We start from the raw sequence: 23,232 nt of genomic DNA on the forward strand, positions 1-23,232 counted from the left end.
TACCAAAGGCCCAAAACTGGATAGTACAGCGATTTGACCTGTGGAACTGCGAAACCACATTGGGATGTCGGGCCTACACAAGACTATGTTCAACAGATATATTTTTGTGTCACAACAGTCAGGAGACACTACTGTTTTTCTTTACGGAAAAAAACTACCAAAACCTGAATAATAGAGATTTTTTACCGTGGGATGGCAAAACCACAGTTATTGTTTACTGGGGTATACCACATTTTTTTAAATAGAGATATTTGCGGCTGAACAGTGAGCGACACACTCAAACTGCTTTTTTTTTTAGATACCAAAGGCCCAAAACTGGATAGTACAGCGATTTGACCCGTGGAACTGCGACACCACACTGGGATGTCGGGCCTACACAAGACTATTTTCAACAGATATATTTTTGTGTCACAACAGTCAGGAGACACTACTGTTTTTCTTTACGGAAAAAACTACCAAAGCCTGAATAATAGAGATTTTTTACCGTGGGATGGCAAAACCACAGTTATTGTTTACTGGGGTATACCACACTTTTTTAAATAGAGATATTTGCGGCGGGAACAGTGAGCGACACATTCAAACTGCTTTTTTTTTTAGATACCAAAGGCCCAAAACTGGATAGTACAGCGATTTGACCCGTGGAACTGCGAAACCACACTGGGATGTCGGGCCTACACAAGACTATTTTCAACAGATATATTTTTGTGTCACAACAGTCAGGAGGCACTACTGTTTTTCTTTACGGAAAAAACTACCAAAACCTGAATAATAGAGATTTTTTACCGTGGGATGGCAAAACCACAGTTATTGTTTACTGGGGTATACCACACTTTTTTAAATAGAGATATTTGCGGCTGAACAGTGAGCGACACACTCAAACTGCTTTTTTTTTAGATACCAAAGGCCCAAAACTGGATAGTACAGCGATTTGACCCGTGGAACTGCGAAACCACACTGGGATGTCGGGCCTACACAAGACTATTTTCAACAGATATATTTTTGTGTCACAACAGTCAGGAGACACTACTGTTTTTCTTTACGGAAAAAACTACCAAAACCTGAATAATAGAGATTTTTTACCGTGGGATGGCAAAACCACAGTTATTGTTTACTGGGGTATACCACACTTTTTTAAATAGAGATATTTGCGGCTGAACAGTGAGCGACACACTCAAACTGCTTTTTTTTTTAGATACCAAAGGCCCAAAACTGGATAGTACAGCGATTTGATCCGTGGAACTGCGAAACCACACTGGGATGTCGGGCCTACACAAGACTATTTTCAACAGATATATTTTTGTGTCACAACAGTCAGGAGACACTGATATTTTTCTTTACGGAAAAAACTACCAAAACCTGAATAATAGAGATTTTTTACCGTGGGATGGCAAAACCACAGTTGTTGTTTACTGGGGTATACCAAACTTTTTTAAATAGAGATATTTGCGGCTGAACAGTGAGCGACGCACTCAAACTGCTTTTTTTTTTAGATACCAAAGGCCCAAAACTGGATAGTACAGCGATTTGACCCGTGGAACTGCGAAACCACACTGGGATGTCGGGCCTACACAAGACTATTTTCAACAGATATATTTTTGTGTCACAACAGTCAGGAGACACTACTGTTTTTCTTTACGGAAAAATCTATCAAAACCTGAATAATAGAGATTTTTTACCGTGGGATGGCAAAACCACAGTTATTGTTTACTGGGGTATACCACACTTTTTTAAATAGAGATATTTGCGGCTAAACAGTGAGCGACACACTCAAACTGCTTTTTTTTTAGATAGCAAAGGCCCAAAACTGGATAGTACAGTGATTTGACCCATGGAACTGCGAAACCACACTGGGATGTCGGGCCTACACAAGACTATTTTCAACAGATATATTTTTGTGTCACAACAGTCAGGAGACACTACTGTTTTTCTTTACGGAAAAAACTACCAATACCTAAATAATAGAGATTTTTTGCCGTGGGATGGCAAAACCACAGTTGTTGTTTACTGGGGTATACCAAACTTTTTTAAATAGAGATATTTGCGGCTGAACAGTGAGCGACGCACTCAAACTGCTTTTTTTTTTTTAGATACCAAAGGCCCAAAACTGGATAGTACAGCGATTTGACCCGTGGAACTGCGAAACCACACTGGGATGTCGGGCCTACACAAGACTATTTTCAACAGATATATTTTTGTGTCACAACAGTCAGGAGACACTACTGTTTTTCTTTACGGAAAAATCTACCAAAACCTGAATAATAGAGATTTTTTACCGTGGGATGGCAAAACCACAGTTATTGTTTACTGGGGTATACCACACTTTTTTAAATAGAGATATTTGCGGCTGAACAGTGAGCGACACACTCAAACTGCTTTTTTTTTAGATACCAAAGGCCCAAAACTGGATAGTACAGCGATTTGACCCGTGGAACTGCGAAACCACACTGGGATGTCGGGCCTACACAAGACTATTTTCAACAGATATATTTTTGTGTCACAACAGTCAGGAGACACTACTGTTTTTCTTTACGGAAAAAACTACCAAAACCTGAATAATAGAGATTTTTTACCGTGGTATGGCAAAACCACAGTTATTGTTTAGTGGGGTATACCACACTTTTTTAAATAGAGATATTTGTGGCTGAACAGTGAGCGACACACTCAAACTGCTTTTTTTTTTAGATACCAAAGGCCCAAAACTGGATAGTACAGCGATTTGACCCATGGAACTGCAAAACCACACTGGGATGTCGGGCCTACACAAGAATATTTTCAACAGATATATTTTTGTGTCACAACAGTCAGGAGACACTACTGTTTTTCTTTACGGAAAAAACTACCAAAACCTGAATAATAGAGATTTTTTACCGTGGGATGGCAAAACCACAGTTATTGTTTACTGGGGTATACCACACTTTTTTAAATAGAGATTTTTGCGGCTGAACACTGAGCGACACACTCAAACTGCTTTTTTTTTAGATACCAAAGGCCCAAAACTGGATAGTACAGCGATTTGACCCATGGAACTGCGAAACCACACTGGGATGTCGGGCCTACACAAGACTATTTTCAACAGATATATTTTTGTGTCACAACAGTCAGGAGACACTACTGTTTTTCTTTACGAAAAAAACTACCAAAACCTGAATAATAGAGATTTTTTGCCGTGGGATGGCAAAACCACAGTTATTGTTTACTGAGGTATACCACACTTTTTTAAATAGAGATATTTGCGGCTGAACAGTGAGCGACACACTCAAACTGCTTTTTTTTAGATACCAAAGGCCCAAAACTGGATAGTACAGCGATTTGAACCATGGAACTGCGAAACCACACTGGGATGTCGGGCCTACACAAGACTATTTTCAACAGATATATATTTGTGTCACAACAGTCAGGAGACACTACTGTTTTTCTTTACGGAAAAAACTACCAAAGCCTGAATAATAGAGATTTTTTACCGTGGGATGGCAAAACCACAGTTATTGTTTACTGGGGTATACCACACTTTTTTAAATAGAGATATTTGCGGCTGAACAGTGAGCGACACACTCAAACTGCTTTTTTTTTAGATACCAAAGGCCCAAAACTGGATAGTACAGCGATTTGACCCGTGGAACTACGAAACCACATTGGGATGTCGGGCCTACACAAGACTATTTTCAACAGATATATTTTTGTGTCACAACAGTCAGGAGACACTACTGTTTTTCTTTACGGAAAAAACTACCAAAACCTGAATAATAGAGATTTTTTACCGTGGGATGGCAAAACCACAGTTATTGTTTACTGGGGTATACCACATTTTTTTAAATAGAGATATCTGCGGCTGAACAGTGAGCGACACACTCAAACTGCTTTTTTTTTAGATACCAATGGCCCAAAACTGGATAGTACAGCGATTTGACCCATGGAACTGCGAAACCACACTGGGATGTCGGGCCTACACAAGACTATTTTCAACAGATATATTTTTGTGTCACAACAGTCAGGAGACACTACTGTTTATCTTTACGGAAAAAACTACCAAAACCTGAATAATAGAGATTTTTTACCGTGGGATGGCAAAACCACAGCTATTGTTTACTGGGGTATACCACACTTTTTTAAATAGAGATATTTGCGGCTGAACAGTGAGCGACACACTCAAACTGCTTTTTTTTAGATACCAAAGGCCCAAAACTGGATAGTACAGCGATTTGACCCGTGGAACTGTGAAACCACACTGGGATGTCGGGCCTACACAAGACTATTTTCAACAGATATATTTTTGTGTCACAACAGTCAGGAGACACTACTGATTTTCTTTACGGAAAAAACTACCAAAACCTGAATAATAGAGATTTTTTACCATGGGATGGCAAAACCACAGTTATTGTTTACTGCGGTATACCACATTTTTTTAAATTGAGATATTTGCGGCTGAACAGTGAGCGACACACTCAAACTGCTTTTTTTTTAGATACCAAAGGCCCAAAACTGGATAGTACAGCGATTTGACTCATGGAACTGCGAAACCACACTGGGATGTCGGGCCTACACAAGACTATTTTCAACAGATATATTTTTGTGTCACAACAGTCAGGAGACACTACTGTTTTTCTTTACGGAAAAAACTACCAATACCTAAATAATAGAGATTTTTTGCCGTGGGATGGCAAAACCACAGTTGTTGTTTACTGGGGTATACCAAACTTTTTTAAATAGAGATATTTGCGGCTGAACAGTGAGCGACGCACTGAAACTGCTTTTTTTTTTTAGATACCAAAGGCCCAAAACTGGATAGTACAGCGATTTGACCCGTGGAACTGCGAAACCACACTGGGATGTCGGGCCTACACAAGACTATTTTCAACAGATATATTTTTGTGTCACAACAGTCAGGAGACACTACTGTTTTTCTTTACGGAAAAATCTACCAAAACCTGAATAATAGAGATTTTTTACCGTGGGATGGCAAAACCACAGTTATTGTTTACTGGGGTATACCACACTTTTTTAAATAGAGATATTTGCGGCTGAACAGTGAGCGACACACTCAAACTGCTTTTTTTTTAGATACCAAAGGCCCAAAACTGGATAGTACAGCGATTTGACCCGTGGAACTGCGAAACCACACTGGGATGTCGGGCCTACACAAGACTATTTTCAACAGATATATTTTTGTGTCACAACAGTCAGGAGACACTACTGTTTTTCTTTACGGAAAAAACTACCAAAACCTGAATAATAGAGATTTTTTACCGTGGTATGGCAAAACCACAGTTATTGTTTAGTGGGGTATACCACACTTTTTTAAATAGAGATATTTGTGGCTGAACAGTGAGCGACACACTCAAACTGCTTTTTTTTTTAGATACCAAAGGCCCAAAACTGGATAGTACAGCGATTTGACCCATGGAACTGCAAAACCACACTGGGATGTCGGGCCTACACAAGACTATTTTCAACAGATATATTTTTGTGTCACAACAGTCAGGAGACACTACTGTTTTTCTTTACGGAAAAAACTACCAAAACCTGAATAATAGAGATTTTTTACCGTGGGATGGCAAAACCACAGTTATTGTTTACTGGGGTATACCACACTTTTTTAAATAGAGATTTTTGCGGCTGAACACTGAGCGACACACTCAAACTGCTTTTTTTTTAGATACCAAAGGCCCAAAACTGGATAGTACAGCGATTTGACCCATGGAACTGCGAAACCACACTGGGATGTCGGGCCTACACAAGACTATTTTCAACAGATATATTTTTGTGTCACAACAGTCAGGAGACACTACTGTTTTTCTTTACGAAAAAAACTACCAAAACCTGAATAATAGAGATTTTTTGCCGTGGGATGGCAAAACCACAGTTATTGTTTACTGGCTTATACCACACTTTTTTAAATAGAGATATTTGCGGCTGAACAGTGAGCGACACACTCAAACTGCTTTTTTTTAGATACCAAAGGCCCAAAACTGGATAGTACAGCGATTTGAACCATGGAACTGCGAAACCACACTGGGATGTCGGGCCTACACAAGACTATTTTCAACAGATATATATTTGTGTCACAACAGTCAGGAGACACTACTGTTTTTCTTTACGGAAAAAACTACCAAAGCCTGAATAATAGAGATTTTTTACCGTGGGATGGCAAAACCACAGTTATTGTTTACTGGGGTATACCACACTTTTTTAAATAGAGATATTTGCGGCTGAACAGTGAGCGACACACTCAAACTGCTTTTTTTTTAGATACCAAAGGCCCAAAACTGGATAGTACAGCGATTTGACCCGTGGAACTGCGAAACCACATTGGGATATCGGGCCTACACAAGACTATTTTCAACAGATATATTTTTGTGTCACAACAGTCAGGAGACACTACTGTTTTTCTTTACGGAAAAAACTACCAAAACCTGAATAATAGAGATTTTTTACCGTGGGATGGCAAAACCACAGTTATTGTTTACTGGGGTATACCACATTTTTTTAAATAGAGATATCTGCGGCTGAACAGTGAGCGACACACTCAAACTGATTTTTTTTTAGATACCAATGGCCCAAAACTGGATAGTACAGCGATTTGACCCATGGAACTGCGAAACCACACTGGGATGTCGGGCCTACACAAGACTATTTTCAACAGATATATTTTTGTGTCACAACAGTCAGGAGACACTACTGTTTATCTTTACGGAAAAAACTACCAAAACCTGAATAATAGAGATTTTTTACCGTGGGATGGCAAAACCACAGCTATTGTTTACTGGGGTATACCACACTTTTTTAAATAGAGATATTTGCGGCTGAACAGTGAGCGACACACTCAAACTGCTTTTTTTTAGATACCAAAGGCCCAAAACTGGATAGTACAGCGATTTGACCCGTGGAACTGTGAAACCACACTGGGATGTCGGGCCTACACAAGACTATTTTCAACAGATATATTTTTGTGTCACAACAGTCAGGAGACACTACTGATTTTCTTTACGGAAAAAACTACCAAAACCTGAATAATAGAGATTTTTTACCATGGGATGGCAAAACCACAGTTATTGTTTACTGGGGTATACCACATTTTTTTAAATTGAGATATTTGCGGCTGAACAGTGAGCGACACACTCAAACTGCTTTTTTTTTAGATACCAAAGGCCCAAAACTGGATAGTACAGCGATTTGACCCGTGGAACTGCGACACCACACTGGGATGTCGGGCCTACACAAGACTATTTTCAACAGATATATTTTTGTGTCACAACAGTCAGGAGACACTACTGTTTTTCTTTACGGAAAAAACTAACAAAACCTGAATAATAGAGATTTTTTGCCGTAGGATGGCAAAACCACAGTTATTGTTTACTGGGGTATACCACACTTTTTTAAATAGAGATATTTGCGGCTGAACAGTGAGCGACACACTCAAACTGCTTTTTTTTAGATACCAAAGGCCCAAAACTGGATAGTACAGCGATTTGAACCGTGGAACTGCGAAACCACACTGGGATGTTGGGCCTACACAAGACTATTTTCAACAGATATATATTTGTGTCACAACAGTCAGGAGACACTACTGTTTTTCTTTACGGAAAAAACGACCAAAGCCTGAATAATAGAGATTTTTTACCGTGGGATGGCAAAACCACAGTTATTGTTTACTGGGGTATACCACACTTTTTTAAATAGAGATATTTGCGGCTGAACAGTGAGCGACAGACTCAAACTGCTTTTTTTTTAGATACCAAAGGCCCAAAACTGGATAGTACAGCGATTTGACCTGTGGAACTGCGAAACCACATTGGGATGTCGGGCCTACACAAGACTATTTTCAACAGATATATTTTTGTGTCACAACAGTCAGGAGACACTACTGTTTTTCTTTACGGAAAAAACTACCAAAGCCTGAATAATAGAGATTTTTTACCGTGGGATGGCAAAACCACAGTTATTGTTTACTGGGGTATACCACACTTTTTTAAATAGAGATATTTGCGGCTGAACAGTGAGCGACACACTCAAACTGCTTTTTTTTTAGATACCAAAGGCCCAAAAGTGGATAGTACAGCGATTTGACCCGTGGAGCTGCGAAACCACACTGGGATGTTGGGCCTACACAAGACTATTTTCAACAGATATATTTTTGTGTCACAACAGTCAGGAGACACTACTGTTTTTCTTTACGGAAAAAACTACCAAAACCTGAATAATAGAGATTTTTTACCGTGGGATGGCAAAACCACAGTTATTGTTTACTGGGGTATACCACACTTTTTTAAATAGAGATATTTGCGGCTGAACAGTGAGCGACACACTCAAACTGCTTTTTTTTTAGATACCAAAGGCCCAAAACTGGATAGTACAGCGATTTGACGCGTGGAACTGCGAAACCACACTGGGATGTCGGGCCTACACAAGACTATTTTCAACAGATATATTTTTGTGTCACAACAGTCAGGAGACACTACTGTTTTTCTTTACGGAAAAAACTACCAAAACCTGAATAATAGAGATTTTTTGCCGTAGGATGGCAAAACCACAGTTATTGTTTACTGGGGTATACCACACTTTTTTAAATAGAGATATTTGCGGCTGAACAGTGAGCGACACACTCAAACTGCTTTTTTTTAGATACCAAAGGCCCAAAACTGGATAGTACAGCGATTTGAACCGTGGAACTGCGAAACCACACTGGGATGTCGGGCCTACACAAGACTATTTTCAACAGATATATATTTGTGTCACAACAGTCAGGAGACACTACTGTTTTTCTTTACGGAAAAAACTACCAAAGCCTGAATAATAGAGATTTTTTACCGTGGGATGGCAAAACCACAGTTATTGTTTACTGGGGTATACCACACTTTTTTAAATAGAGATATTTGCGGCTGAACAGTGAGCGACACACTCAAACTGCTTTTTTTTTAGATACCAAAGGCCCAAAACTGGATAGTACAGCGATTTGACCTGTGGAACTGCGAAACCACATTGGGATGTCGGGCCTACACAAGACTATTTTCAACAGATATATTTTTGTGTCACAACAGTCAGGAGACACTACTGTTTTTCTTTACGGAAAAAAACTACCAAAACCTGAATAATAGAGATTTTTTACCGTGGGATGGCAAAACCACAGTTATTGTTTACTGGGGTATACCACATTTTTTTTAAATAGAGATATTTGCGGCTGAACAGTGAGCGACACACTCAAACTGCTTTTTTTTTTTAGATACCAAAGGCCCAAAACTGGATAGTACAGCGATTTGACCCGTGGAACTGCGACACCACACTGGGATGTCGGGCCTACACAAGACTATTTTCAACAGATATATTTTTGTGTCACAACAGTCAGGAGACACTACTGTTTTTCTTTACGGAAAAAACTACCAAAACCTGAATAATAGAGATTTTTTACCGTGGGATGGCAAAACCACAGTTATTGTTTACTGGGGTATACCACACTTTTTTAAATAGAGATATTTGCGACGGGAACAGTGAGCGACACACTCAAACTGCTTTTTTTTTTAGATACCAAAGGCCCAAAACTGGATAGTACAGCGATTTGACCCGTGGAACTGCGAAACCACACTGGGATGTCGGGCCTACACAAGACTATTTTCAACAGATATATATTTGTGTCACAACAGTCAGGAGACACTACTGTTTTTCTTTACGGAAAAAACTACCAAAGCCTGAATAATAGAGATTTTTTACCGTGGGATGGCAAAACCACAGTTATTGTTTACTGGGGTATACCACACTTTTTTAAATAGAGATATTTGCAGCTGAACAGTGAGCGACACACTCAAACTGCTTTTTTTTTAGATACCAAAGGCCCAAAAGTGGATAGTACAGCGATTTGACCCGTGGAACTGCGAAACCACACTGGGATGTTGGGCCTACACAAGACTATTTTCAACAGATATATTTTTGTGTCACAACAGTCAGGAGACACTACGGTTTTTCTTTACGGAAAAAACTACCAAAACCTGAATAATAGAGATTTTTTACCGTGGGATGGCAAAACCACAGTTATTGTTTACTGGGGTATACCACACTTTTTTAAATAGAGATATTTGCGGCGGGAACAGTGAGCGACACATTCAAACTGCTTTTTTTTTTAGATACCAAAGGCCCAAAACTGGATAGTACAGCGATTTGACCCGTGGAACTGCGAAACCACACTGGGATGTCGGGCCTACAAAAGACTATTTTCAACAGATATATTTTTGTGTCACAACAGTCAGGAGGCACTACTGTTTTTCTTTACGGAAAAAACTACCAAAACCTGAATAATAGAGATTTTTTACCGTGGGATGGCAAAACCACATTTATTGTTTACTGGGGTATACCACACTTTTTTAAATAGAGATATTTGCGGCTGAACAGTGAGCGACACACTCAAACTGCTTTTTTTTTAGATACCAAAGGCCCAAAACTGGATAGTACAGCGATTTGACCCGTGGAACTGTGAAACCACACTGGGATGTCGGGCCTACACAAGATTATTTTCAACAGATATATTTTTGTGTCACAACAGTCAGGAGACACTACTGTTTTTCTTTACGGAAAAAAATACCAAAACCTGAATAATAGAGATTTTTTACCGTGGGATGGCAAAACCACAGTTATTGTTTACTGGGGTATACCACACTTTTTTAAATAGAGATATTTGCGGCTGAACAGTGAGCGACACACTCAAACTGCTTTTTTTTTTAGATACCAAAGGCCCAAAACTGGATAGTACAGCGATTTGATCCGTGGAACTGCGAAACCACACTAGGATGTCGGGCCTACACAAGACTATTTTCAACAGATATATTTTTGTGTCACAACAGTCAGGAGACACTGATATTTTTCTTTACGGAAAAAACTACCAAAACCTGAATAATAGAGATTTTTTACCGTGGGATAGCAAAACCACAGTTGTTGTTTACTGGGGTATACCAAACTTTTTTAAATAGAGATATTTGCGGCTGAACAGTGAGCGACGCACTCAAACTGCTTTTTTTTTTAGATACCAAAGGCCCAAAACTGGATAGTACAGCGATTTGACCCGTGGAACTGCGAAACCACACTGGGATGTCGGGCCTACACAAGACTATTTTCAACAGATATATTTTTGTGTCACAACAGTCAGGAGACACTACTGTTTTTCTTTACGGAAAAATCTACCAAAACCTGAATAATAGAGATTTTTTACCGTGGGATGGCAAAACCACAGTTATTGTTTACTGGGGTATACCACACTTTTTTAAATAGAGATATTTGCGGCTGAACAGTGAGCGACACACTCAAACTGCTTTTTTTTTAGATACCAAAGGCCCAAAACTGGATAGTACAGCGATTTGACCTGTGGAACTGCGAAACCACATTGGGATGTCGGGCCTACACAAGACTATTTTCAACAGATATATTTTTGTGTCACAACAGTCAGGAGACACTACTGTTTTTCTTTACGGAAAAAAACTACCAAAACCTGAATAATAGAGATTTTTTACCGTGGGATGGCAAAACCACAGTTATTGTTTACTGGGGTATACCACATTTTTTTAAATAGAGATATTTGCGGCTGAACAGTGAGCGACACACTCAAACTGCTTTTTTTTTTAGATACCAAAGGCCCAAAACTGGATAGTACAGCGATTTGACCCGTGGAACTGCGACACCACACTGGGATGTCGGGCCTACACAAGACTATTTTCAACAGATATATTTTTGTGTCACAACAGTCAGGAGACACTACTGTTTTTCTTTACGGAAAAAACTACCAAAACCTTAATAATAGAGATTTTTTACCGTGGGATAGCAAAACCACAGTTATTGTTTACTGGGGTATACCACACTTTTTTAAATAGAGATATTTGCGACGGGAACAGTGAGCGACACACTCAAACTGCTTTTTTTTTTAGATACCAAAGGCCCAAAACTGGATAGTACAGCGATTTGACCCGTGGAACTGCGAAACCACACTGGGATGTCGGGCCTACACAAGACTATTTTCAACAGATATATATTTGTGTCACAACAGTCAGGAGACACTACTGTTTTTCTTTACGGAAAAAACTACCAAAGCCTGAATAATAGAGATTTTTTACCGTGGGATGGCAAAACCACAGTTATTGTTTAGTGGGGTATACCACACTTTTTTAAATAGAGATATTTGCGGCTGAACAGTGAGCGACACACTGAAACTGCTTTTTTTTTAGATACCAAAGGCCCAAAAGTGGATAGTACAGCGATTTGACCCGTGGAACTTCGAAACCACACTGGGATGTTGGGCCTACACAAGACTATTTTCAACAGATATATTTTTGTGTCACAACAGTCAGGAGACACTACGGTTTTTCTTTACGGAAAAAACTACCAAAACCTGAATAATAGAGATTTTTTACCGTGGGATGGCAAAACCACAGTTATTGTTTACTGGGGTATACCACACTTTTTTAAATAGAGATATTTGCGGCTGAACAGTGAGCGACACACTCAAACTGCTTTTTTTTTAGATACCAAAGGCCCAAAACTGGATAGTACAGCGATTTGACCCGTGGAACTGCGAAACCACACTGGGATGTCGGGCCTACACAAGATTATTTTCAACAGATATATTTTTGTGTCACAACAGTCAGGAGACACTACTGTTTTTCTTTACGGAAAAAACTACCAAAACCTGAATAATAGAGATTTTTTACCGTGGGATGGCAAAACCACAGTTATTGTTTACTGGGGTATACCACACTTTTTTAAATAGAGATATTTGCGGCTGAACAGTGAGCGACACACTCAAACTGCTTTTTTTTTTAGATACCAAAGGCCCAAAACTGGATAGTACAGCGATTTGATCCGTGGAACTGCGAAACCACACTGGGATGTCGGGCCTACACAAGACTATTTTCAACAGATATATTTTTGTGTCACAACAGTCAGGAGACACTGATATTTTTCTTTACGGAAAAAACTACCAAAACCTGAATAATAGAGATTTTTTACCGTGGGATAGCAAAACCACAGTTGTTGTTTACTGGGGTATACCAAACTTTTTTAAATAGAGATATTTGCGGCTGAACAGTGAGCGACGCACTCAAACTGCTTTTTTTTTTAGATACCAAAGGCCCAAAACTGGATAGTACAGCGATTTGACCCGTGGAACTGCGAAACCACACTGGGATGTCGGGCCTACACAAGACTATTTTCAACAGATATATTTTTGTGTCACAACAGTCAGGAGACACTACTGTTTTTCTTTACGGAAAAATCTACCAAAACCTGAATAATAGAGATTTTTTACCGTGGGATGGCAAAACCACAGTTATTGTTTACTGGGGTATACCACACTTTTTTAAATAGAGATATTTGCGGCTGAACAGTGAGCGACACACTCAAACTGCTTTTTTTTTAGATACCAAAGGCCCAAAACTGGATAGTACAGCGATTTGACCTGTGGAACTGCGAAACCACATTGGGATGTCGGGCCTACACAAGACTATTTTCAACAGATATATTTTTGTGTCACAACAGTCAGGAGACACTACTGTTTTTCTTTACGGAAAAAAACTACCAAAACCTGAATAATAGAGATTTTTTACCGTGGGATGGCAAAACCACAGTTATTGTTTACTGGGGTATACCACATTTTTTTAAATAGAGATATTTGCGGCTGAACAGTGAGCGACACACTCAAACTGCTTTTTTTTTTAGATACCAAAGGCCCAAAACTGGATAGTACAGCGATTTGACCCGTGGAACTGCGACACCACACTGGGATGTCGGGCCTACACAAGACTATTTTCAACAGATATATTTTTGTGTCACAACAGTCAGGAGACACTACTGTTTTTCTTTACGGAAAAAACTACCAAAACCTTAATAATAGAGATTTTTTACCGTGGGATAGCAAAACCACAGTTATTGTTTACTGGGGTATACCACACTTTTTTAAATAGAGATATTTGCGACGGGAACAGTGAGCGACACACTCAAACTGCTTTTTTTTTTAGATACCAAAGGCCCAAAACTGGATAGTACAGCGATTTGACCCGTGGAACTGCGAAACCACACTGGGATGTCGGGCCTACACAAGACTATTTTCAACAGATATATATTTGTGTCACAACAGTCAGGAGACACTACTGTTTTTCTTTACGGAAAAAACTACCAAAGCCTGAATAATAGAGATTTTTTACCGTGGGATGGCAAAACCACAGTTATTGTTTAGTGGGGTATACCACACTTTTTTAAATAGAGATATTTGCGGCTGAACAGTGAGCGACACACTGAAACTGCTTTTTTTTTAGATACCAAAGGCCCAAAAGTGGATAGTACAGCGATTTGACCCGTGGAACTTCGAAACCACACTGGGATGTTGGGCCTACACAAGACTATTTTCAACAGATATATTTTTGTGTCACAACAGTCAGGAGACACTACGGTTTTTCTTTACGGAAAAAACTACCAAAACCTGAATAATAGAGATTTTTTACCGTGGGATGGCAAAACCACAGTTATTGTTTACTGGGGTATACCACACTTTTTTAAATAGAGATATTTGCGGCTGAACAGTGAGCGACACACTCAAACTGCTTTTTTTTTAGATACCAAAGGCCCAAAACTGGATAGTACAGCGATTTGACCCGTGGAACTGCGAAACCACACTGGGATGTCGGGCCTACACAAGATTATTTTCAACAGATATATTTTTGTGTCACAACAGTCAGGAGACACTACTGTTTTTCTTTACGGAAAAAACTACCAAAACCTGAATAATAGAGATTTTTTACCGTGGGATGGCAAAACCACAGTTATTGTTTACTGGGGTATACCACACTTTTTTAAATAGAGATATTTGCGGCTGAACAGTGAGCGACACACTCAAACTGCTTTTTTTTTTAGATACCAAAGGCCCAAAACTGGATAGTACAGCGATTTGATCCGTGGAACTGCGAAACCACACTGGGATGTCGGGCCTACACAAGACTATTTTCAACAGATATATTTTTGTGTCACAACAGTCAGGAGACACTGATATTTTTCTTTACGGAAAAAACTACCAAAAACTGAATAATAGAGATTTTTTACCGTGGGATGGCAAAACCACAGTTGTTGTTTACTGGGGTATACCAAACTTTTTTAAATAGAGATATTTGCGGCTGAACAGTGAGCGACGCACTCAAACTGCTTTTTTTTTTAGATACCAAAGGCCCAAAACTGGATAGTACAGCGATTTGACCCGTGGAACTGCGAAACCACACTGGGATGTCGGGCCTACACAAGACTATTTTCAACAGATATATTTTTGTGTCACAACAGTCAGGAGACACTACTGTTTTTCTTTACGGAAAAATCTACCAAAACCTGAATAATAGAGATTTTTTACCGTGGGATGGCAAAACCACAGTTATTGTTTACTGGGGTATACCACACTTTTTTAAATAGAGATATTTGCGGCTGAACAGTGAGCGACACACTCAAACTGCTTTTTTTTTAGATACCAAAGGCCCAAAACTGGATAGTACAGCGATTTGACCTGTGGAACTGCGAAACCACATTGGGATGTCGGGCCTACACAAGACTATTTTCAACAGATATATTTTTGTGTCACAACAGTCAGGAGACACTACTGTTTTTCTTTACGGAAAAAAACTACCAAAACCTGAATAATAGAGATTTTTTACCGTGGGATGGCAAAACCACAGTTATTGTTTACTGGGGTATACCACATTTTTTTAAATAGAGATATTTGCGGCTGAACAGTGAGCGACACACTCAAACTGCTTTTTTTTTTAGATACCAAAGGCCCAAAACTGGATAGCACAGCGATTTGACCCGTGGAACTGCGACACCACACTGGGATGTCGGGCCTACACAAGACTATTTTCAACAGATATATTTTTGTGTCACAACAGTCAGGAGACACTACTGTTTTTCTTTACGGAAAAAACTACCAAAACCTGAATAATAGAGATTTTTTACCGTGGGATAGCAAAACCACAGTTATTGTTTACTGGGGTATACCACACTTTTTTAAATAGAGATATTTGCGACGGGAACAGTGAGCGACACACTCAAACTGCTTTTTTTTTTAGATACCAAAGGCCCAAAACTGGATAGTACAGCGATTTGACCCGTGGAACTGCGAAACCACACTGGGATGTCGGGCCTACACAAGACTATTTTCAAAAGATATATATTTGTGTCACAACAGTCAGGAGACACTACTGTGTTTCTTTACGGAAAAAACTACCAAAGCCTGAATAATAGAGATTTTTTACCGTGGGATGGCAAAACCACAGTTATTGTTTACTGGGGTATACCACACTTTTTTAAATAGAGATATTTGCGGCTGAACAGTGAGCGACACACTCAAACTGCTTTTTTTTTAGATACCAAAGGCCCAAAAGTGGATAGTACAGCGATTTGACCCGTGGAACTGCGAAACCACACTGGGATGTTGGGCCTACACAAGACTATTTTCAACAGATATATTTTTGTGTCACAACAGTCAGGAGACACTACGGTTTTTCTTTACGGAAAAAACTACCAAAACCTGAATAATAGAGATTTTTTACCGTGGGATGGCAAAACCACAGTTATTGTTTACTGGGGTATACCACACTTTTTTAAATAGAGATATTTGCGGCGGGAACAGTGAGCGACACATTCAAACTGCTTTTTTTTTTAGATACCAAAGGCCCAAAACTGGATAGTACAGCGATTTGACCCGTGGAACTGCGAAACTACACTGGGATGTCGGGCCTACACAAGACTATTTTCAACAGATATATTTTTGTGTCACAACAGTCAGGAGGCACTACTGTTTTTCTTTACGGAAAAAACTACCAAAACCTGAATAATAGAGATTTTTTACCGTGGGATGGCAAAACCACAGTTATTGTTTACTGGGGTATACCACACTTTTTTAAATAGAGATATTTGCGGCTGAACAGTGAGCGACACACTCAAACTGCTTTTTTTTTAGATACCAAAGACCCAAAACTGGATAGTACAGCGATTTGACCCGTGGAACTGCGAAACCACCCTGGGATGTCGGGCCTACACAAGACTATTTTCAACAGATATATTTTTGTGTCACAACAGTCAGGAGACACTACTGTTTTTCTTTACGGAAAAAACTACCAAAACCTGAATAATAGAGATTTTTTACCGTGGGATGGCAAAACCACAGTTATTGTTTACTGGGGTATACCACACTTTTTTAAATAGAGATATTTGCGGCTGAACAGTGAGCGACACACTCAAACTGCTTTTTTTTTTAGATACCAAAGGCCCAAAACTGGATAGTACAGCGATTTGATCCGTGGAACTGCGAAACCACACTGGGATGTCGGGCCTACACAAGACTATTTTCAACAGATATATTTTTGTGTCACAACTGTCAGGAGACACTGATATTTTTCTTTATGGAAAAAACTACCAAAACCTGAATAATAGAGATTTTTTACCGTGGGATGGCAAAACCACAGTTGTTGTTTACTGGGGTATACCAAACTTTTTTAAATAGAGATATTTGCGGCTGAACAGTGAAACTGCTTTTTTTTTTAGATACCAAAGGCCCAAAACTGGATAGTACAGCGATTTGACCCGTGGAACTGCGAAACCAGACTGGGATGTCGGGCCTACACAAGACTATTTTCAACAGATATATTTTTGTGTCACAACAGTCAGGAGACACTACTGTTTTTCTTTACGGAAAAATCTACCAAAACCTGAATAATAGAGATTTTTTACAGTGGGATGGCAAAACCACAGTTATTGTTTACTGGGGTATACCACACTTTTTTAAATAGAGATATTTGCGGCTGAACAGTGAGCGACACACTCAAACTGCTTTTTTTTTAGATACCAAAGGCCCAAAACTGGATAGTACAGCGATTTGACCCGTGGAACTGCGAAACCACACTGGGATGTCGGGCCTACACAAGACTATTTTCAACAGATATATTTTTGTGTCACAACAGTCAGGAGACACTACTGTTTTTCTTTACGGAAAAAACTACCAAAACCTGAATAATAGAGATTTTTTACCGTGGGATGGCAAAACCACAGTTATTGTTTAGTGGGGTATACCACACTTTTTTAAATAGAGATATTTGTGGCTGAACAGTGAGCGACACACTCAAACTGCTTTTTTTTTTAGATACCAAAGGCCCAAAACTGGATAGTACAGCGATTTGACCCATGGAACTGCGAAACCACACTGGGATGTCGGGCCTACACAAGACTATTTTCAACAGATATATTTTTGTGTCACAACAGTCAGGAGACACTGATGTTTTTCTTTACGGAAAAAACTACCAAAACCTGAATAATAGAGATTTTTTACCGTGGGATGGAAAAACCACAGTTATTGTTTACTGGGGTATACCACACTTTTTTAAATAGAGATATTTGCGGCTGAACAGTGAGCGACACACTCAAACTGCTTTTTTTTTAGATACCAAAGGCCCAAAACTGGATAGTACAGCGATTTGACTCATGGAACTGCGAAACCACACTGGGATGTCTGGCCTACACAAGACTATTTTCAACAGATATATTTTTGTGTCACAACATTCAGGAGACACTACTGTTTTTCTTTACGGAAAAAACTACCAAAACCTAAATAATAGAGATTTTTTGCCGTGGGATGGCAAAACCACATTTATTGTTTACTGGGGTATACCACACTTTTTTAAATAGAGATATTTGCGGCTGAACAGTGAGCGACACACTCAAACTGCTTTTTTTTAGATACCAAAGGCCCAAAACTGGATAGTACAGCGATTTGAACCGTGGAACTGCGAAACCACACTGGGATGTCGGGCCTACACAAGACTATTTTCAACAGATATATATTTGTGTCACAACAGTCAGGAGACACTACTGTTTTTCTTTACGGAAAAAACTACCAAAGCCTGAATAATAGAGATTTTTTACCGTGGGATGGCAAAACCACAGTTATTGTTTACTGGGGTATACCACACTTTTTTAAATAGAGATATTTGCGGCTGAACAGTGAGCGACAGACTCAAACTGCTTTTTTTTTAGATACCAAAGGCCCAAAACTGGATAGTACAGCGATTTGACCTGTGGAACTGCGAAACCACATTGGGATGTCGGGCCTACACAAGACTATTTTCAACAGATATATTTTTGTGTCACAACAGTCAGGAGACACTACTGTTTTTCTTTACGGTAAAAACTACCAAAACCTGAATAATGGAGATTTTTTACCGTGGGATGGCAAAACCACAGTTATTGTTTACTGGGGTATACCACACTTTTTTAAATAGAGATATTTGCGACGGGAACAGTGAGCGACACACTCAAACTGCTTTTTTTTTTAGATACCAAAGGCCCAAAACTGGATAGTACAGCGATTTGACCTGTGCAACTGCGAAACCACACTGGGATGTCGGGCCAACCCAAGACTATTTTCAACAGATATATTTTTGTGTCACAACAGTCAGGAGGCACTACTGTTTTTCTTTACGGAAAAAACTACCAAAACCTGAATAATAGAGATTTTTTACCGTGGGATGGCAAAACCACAGTTATTGTTTACTGGGGTATACCACACTTTTTTAAATAGAGATATTTGCGGCTGAACAGTGAGCGACACACTCAAACTGCTTTTTTTTTAGATACCAAAGGCCCAAAACTGGATAGTACAGCGATTTGACCCGTGGAACTGCGAAACCACACTGGGATGTCGGGCCTACACAAGACTATTTTCAACAGATATATTTTTGTGTCACAACAGTCAGGAGACACTACTGTTTTTCTTTACGGAAAAAACTACCAAAACCTGAATAATAGAGATTTTTTACCGTGGGATGGCAAAACCACAGTTATTGTTTACTGGGGTATACCACACTTTTTTAAATAGAGATATTTGCGGCTGAACAGTGAGCGACACACTCATACTGCTTTTTTTTTTAGATACCAAAGGCCCAAAACTGGATAGTACAGCGATTTGATCCGTGGAACTGCGAAACCACACTGGGATGTCGGGCCTACACAAGACTATTTTCAACAGATATATTTTTGTGTCACAACAGTCAGGAGACACTACTGTTTTTCTTTACGGAAAAATCTACCAAAACCTGAATAATAGAGATTTTTTACCGTGGGATGGCAAAACCACAGTTATTGTTTACTGGGGTATACCACACTTTTTTAAATAGAGATATTTGCGGCTGAACAGTGAGCGACACACTCAAACTGCTTTTTTTTTAGATACCAAAGGCCCAAAACTGGATAGTACAGCGATTTGACGCGTGGAACTACGAAACCACACTGGGATGTCGGGCCTACACAAGACTATTTTCAACAGATATATTTTTGTGTCACAACAGTCAGGAGACACTACTGTTTTTCTTTACGGAAAAAACTACCAAAACCTGAATAATAGAGATTTTTTACCGTGGGATGGCAAAACCACAGTTATTGTTTAGTGGGGTATACCACACTTTTTTAAATAGAGATATTTGTGGCTGAACAGTGAGCGACACACTCACACTGCTTTTTTTTTTAGATACCAAAGGCCCAAAACTGGATAGTACAGCGATTTGACCCATGGAACTGCGAAACCACACTGGGATGTCGGGCCTACACAAGACTATTTTCAACAGATATATTTTTGTGTCACAACAGTCAGGAGACACTGATGTTTTTCTTTACGGAAAAAACTACCAAAACCTGAATAATAGAGATTTTTTACCGTGGGATGGAAAAACCACAGTTATTGTTTACTGGGGTATACCACACTTTTTTAAATAGAGATATTTGCGGCTGAACAGTGAGCGACACACTCAAACTGCTTTTTTTTTAGATACCAAAGGCCCAAAACTGGATAGTACAGCGATTTGAATCATGGAACTGCGAAACCACACTGGGATGTCGGGCCTACACAAGACTATTTTCAACAGATATATTTTTGTGTCACAACAGTCAGGAGACACTACTGTTTTTCTTTACGGAAAAAACTACCAAAACCTAAATAATAGAGATTTTTTGCCGTGGGATGGCAAAACCACAGTTATTGTTTACTGGGGTATACCACACTTTTTTAAATAGAGATATTTGCGACGGGAACAGTGAGCGACACACTCAAACTGCTTTTTTTTTTAGATACCAAAGGCCCAAAACTGGATAGTACAGCGATTTGACCTGTGCAACTGCGAAACCACACTGGGATGTCGGGCCAACCCAAGACTATTTTCAACAGATATATTTTTGTGTCACAACAGTCAGGAGGCACTACTGTTTTTCTTTACGGAAAAAACTACCAAAATCTGAATAATAGAGATTTTTTACCGTGGGATGGCAAAACCACAGTTATTGTTTACTGGGGTATACCACACTTTTTTAAATAGAGATATTTGCGGCTGAACAGTGAGCGACACACTCAAACTGCTTTTTTTTTAGATACCAAAGGCCCAAAACTGGATAGTACAGCGATTTGACCCGTGGAACTGCGAAACCACACTGGGATGTCGGGCCTACACAAGACTATTTTCAACAGATATATTTTTGTGTCACAACAGTCAGGAGACACTACTGTTTTTCTTTACGGAAAAAACTACCAAAACCTGAATAATAGAGATTTTTTACCGTGGGATGGCAAAACCACAGTTATTGTTTACTGGGGTATACCACACTTTTTTAAATAGAGATATTTGCGGCTGAACAGTGAGCGACACACTCATACTGCTTTTTTTTTTAGATACCAAAGGCCCAAAACTGGATAGTACAGCGATTTGATCCGTGGAACTGCGAAACCACACTGGGATGTCGGGCCTACACAAGACTATTTTCAACAGATATATTTTTGTGTCACAACAGTCAGGAGACACTACTGTTTTTCTTTACGGAAAAATCTACCAAAACCTGAATAATAGAGATTTTTTACCGTGGGATGGCAAAACCACAGTTATTGTTTACTGGGGAATACCACACTTTTTTAAATAGAGATATTTGCGGCTGAACAGTGAGCGACACACTCAAACTGCTTTTTTTTTAGATACCAAAGGCCCAAAACTGGATAGTACAGCGATTTGACCCGTGGAACTACGAAACCACACTGGGATGTCGGGCCTACACAAGACTATTTTCAACAGATATATTTTTGTGTCACAACAGTCAGGAGACACTACTGTTTTTCTTTACGGAAAAAACTACCAAAACCTGAATAATAGAGATTTTTTACCGTGGGATGGCAAAACCACAGTTATTGTTTAGTGGGGTATACCACACTTTTTTAAATAGAGATATTTGTGGCTGAACAGTGAGCGACACACTCACACTGCTTTTTTTTTTAGATACCAAAGGCCCAAAACTGGATAGTACAGCGATTTGACCCATGGAACTGCGAAACCACACTGGGATGTCGGGCCTACACAAGACTATTTTCAACAGATATATTTTTGTGTCACAACAGTCAGGAGACACTGATGTTTTTCTTTACGGAAAAAACTACCAAAACCTGAATAATAGAGATTTTTTACCGTGGGATGGAAAAACCACAGTTATTGTTTACTGGGGTATACCACACTTTTTTAAATAGAGATATTTGCGGCTGAACAGTGAGCGACACACTCAAACTGCTTTTTTTTTAGATACCAAAGGCCCAAAACTGGATAGTACAGCGATTTGAATCATGGAACTGCGAAACCACACTGGGATGTCGGGCCTACACAAGACTATTTTCAACAGATATATTTTTGTGTCACAACAGTCAGGAGACACTACTGTTTTTCTTTACGGAAAAAACTACCAAAACCTAAATAATAGAGATTTTTTGCCGTGGGATGGCAAAACCACAGTTATTGTTTACTGGGGTATACCACACTTTTTTAAATAGAGATATTTGTGGCTGAACAGTGAGCGACACACTCAAACTGCTTTTTTTTTAGATACCAAAGGCCCAAAACTGGATAGTACAGCGATTTGACCCGTGGAACTGCGAAACCACACTGGGATGTCGGGCCTACACAAGACTATTTTCAACAGATATATTTTTCTGTCACAACAGTCAGGAGACACTACTGTTTTTCTTTACGGAAAAAACTACCAAAACCTGAATAATAGAGATTTTTTACCGTGGGATGGCAAAATCACAGTTATTGTTTACTGAGGTATACCACACTTTTTTAAATAGAGATATTTGCGGCTGAACAGTGAGCGACACAATCAAACTGCTTTTTTTTTAGATACCAAAGGCCCAAAACTGGATAGTACAGCGAT

This window comes from Phyllobates terribilis, unplaced genomic scaffold, assembly GCF_046119375.1.
Source record: "Phyllobates terribilis strain yellow unplaced genomic scaffold, ASM4611937v1 Scaffold_5__5_contigs__length_657084704, whole genome shotgun sequence".
Taxonomy (NCBI): Eukaryota; Metazoa; Chordata; class Amphibia; order Anura; family Dendrobatidae; genus Phyllobates; species Phyllobates terribilis.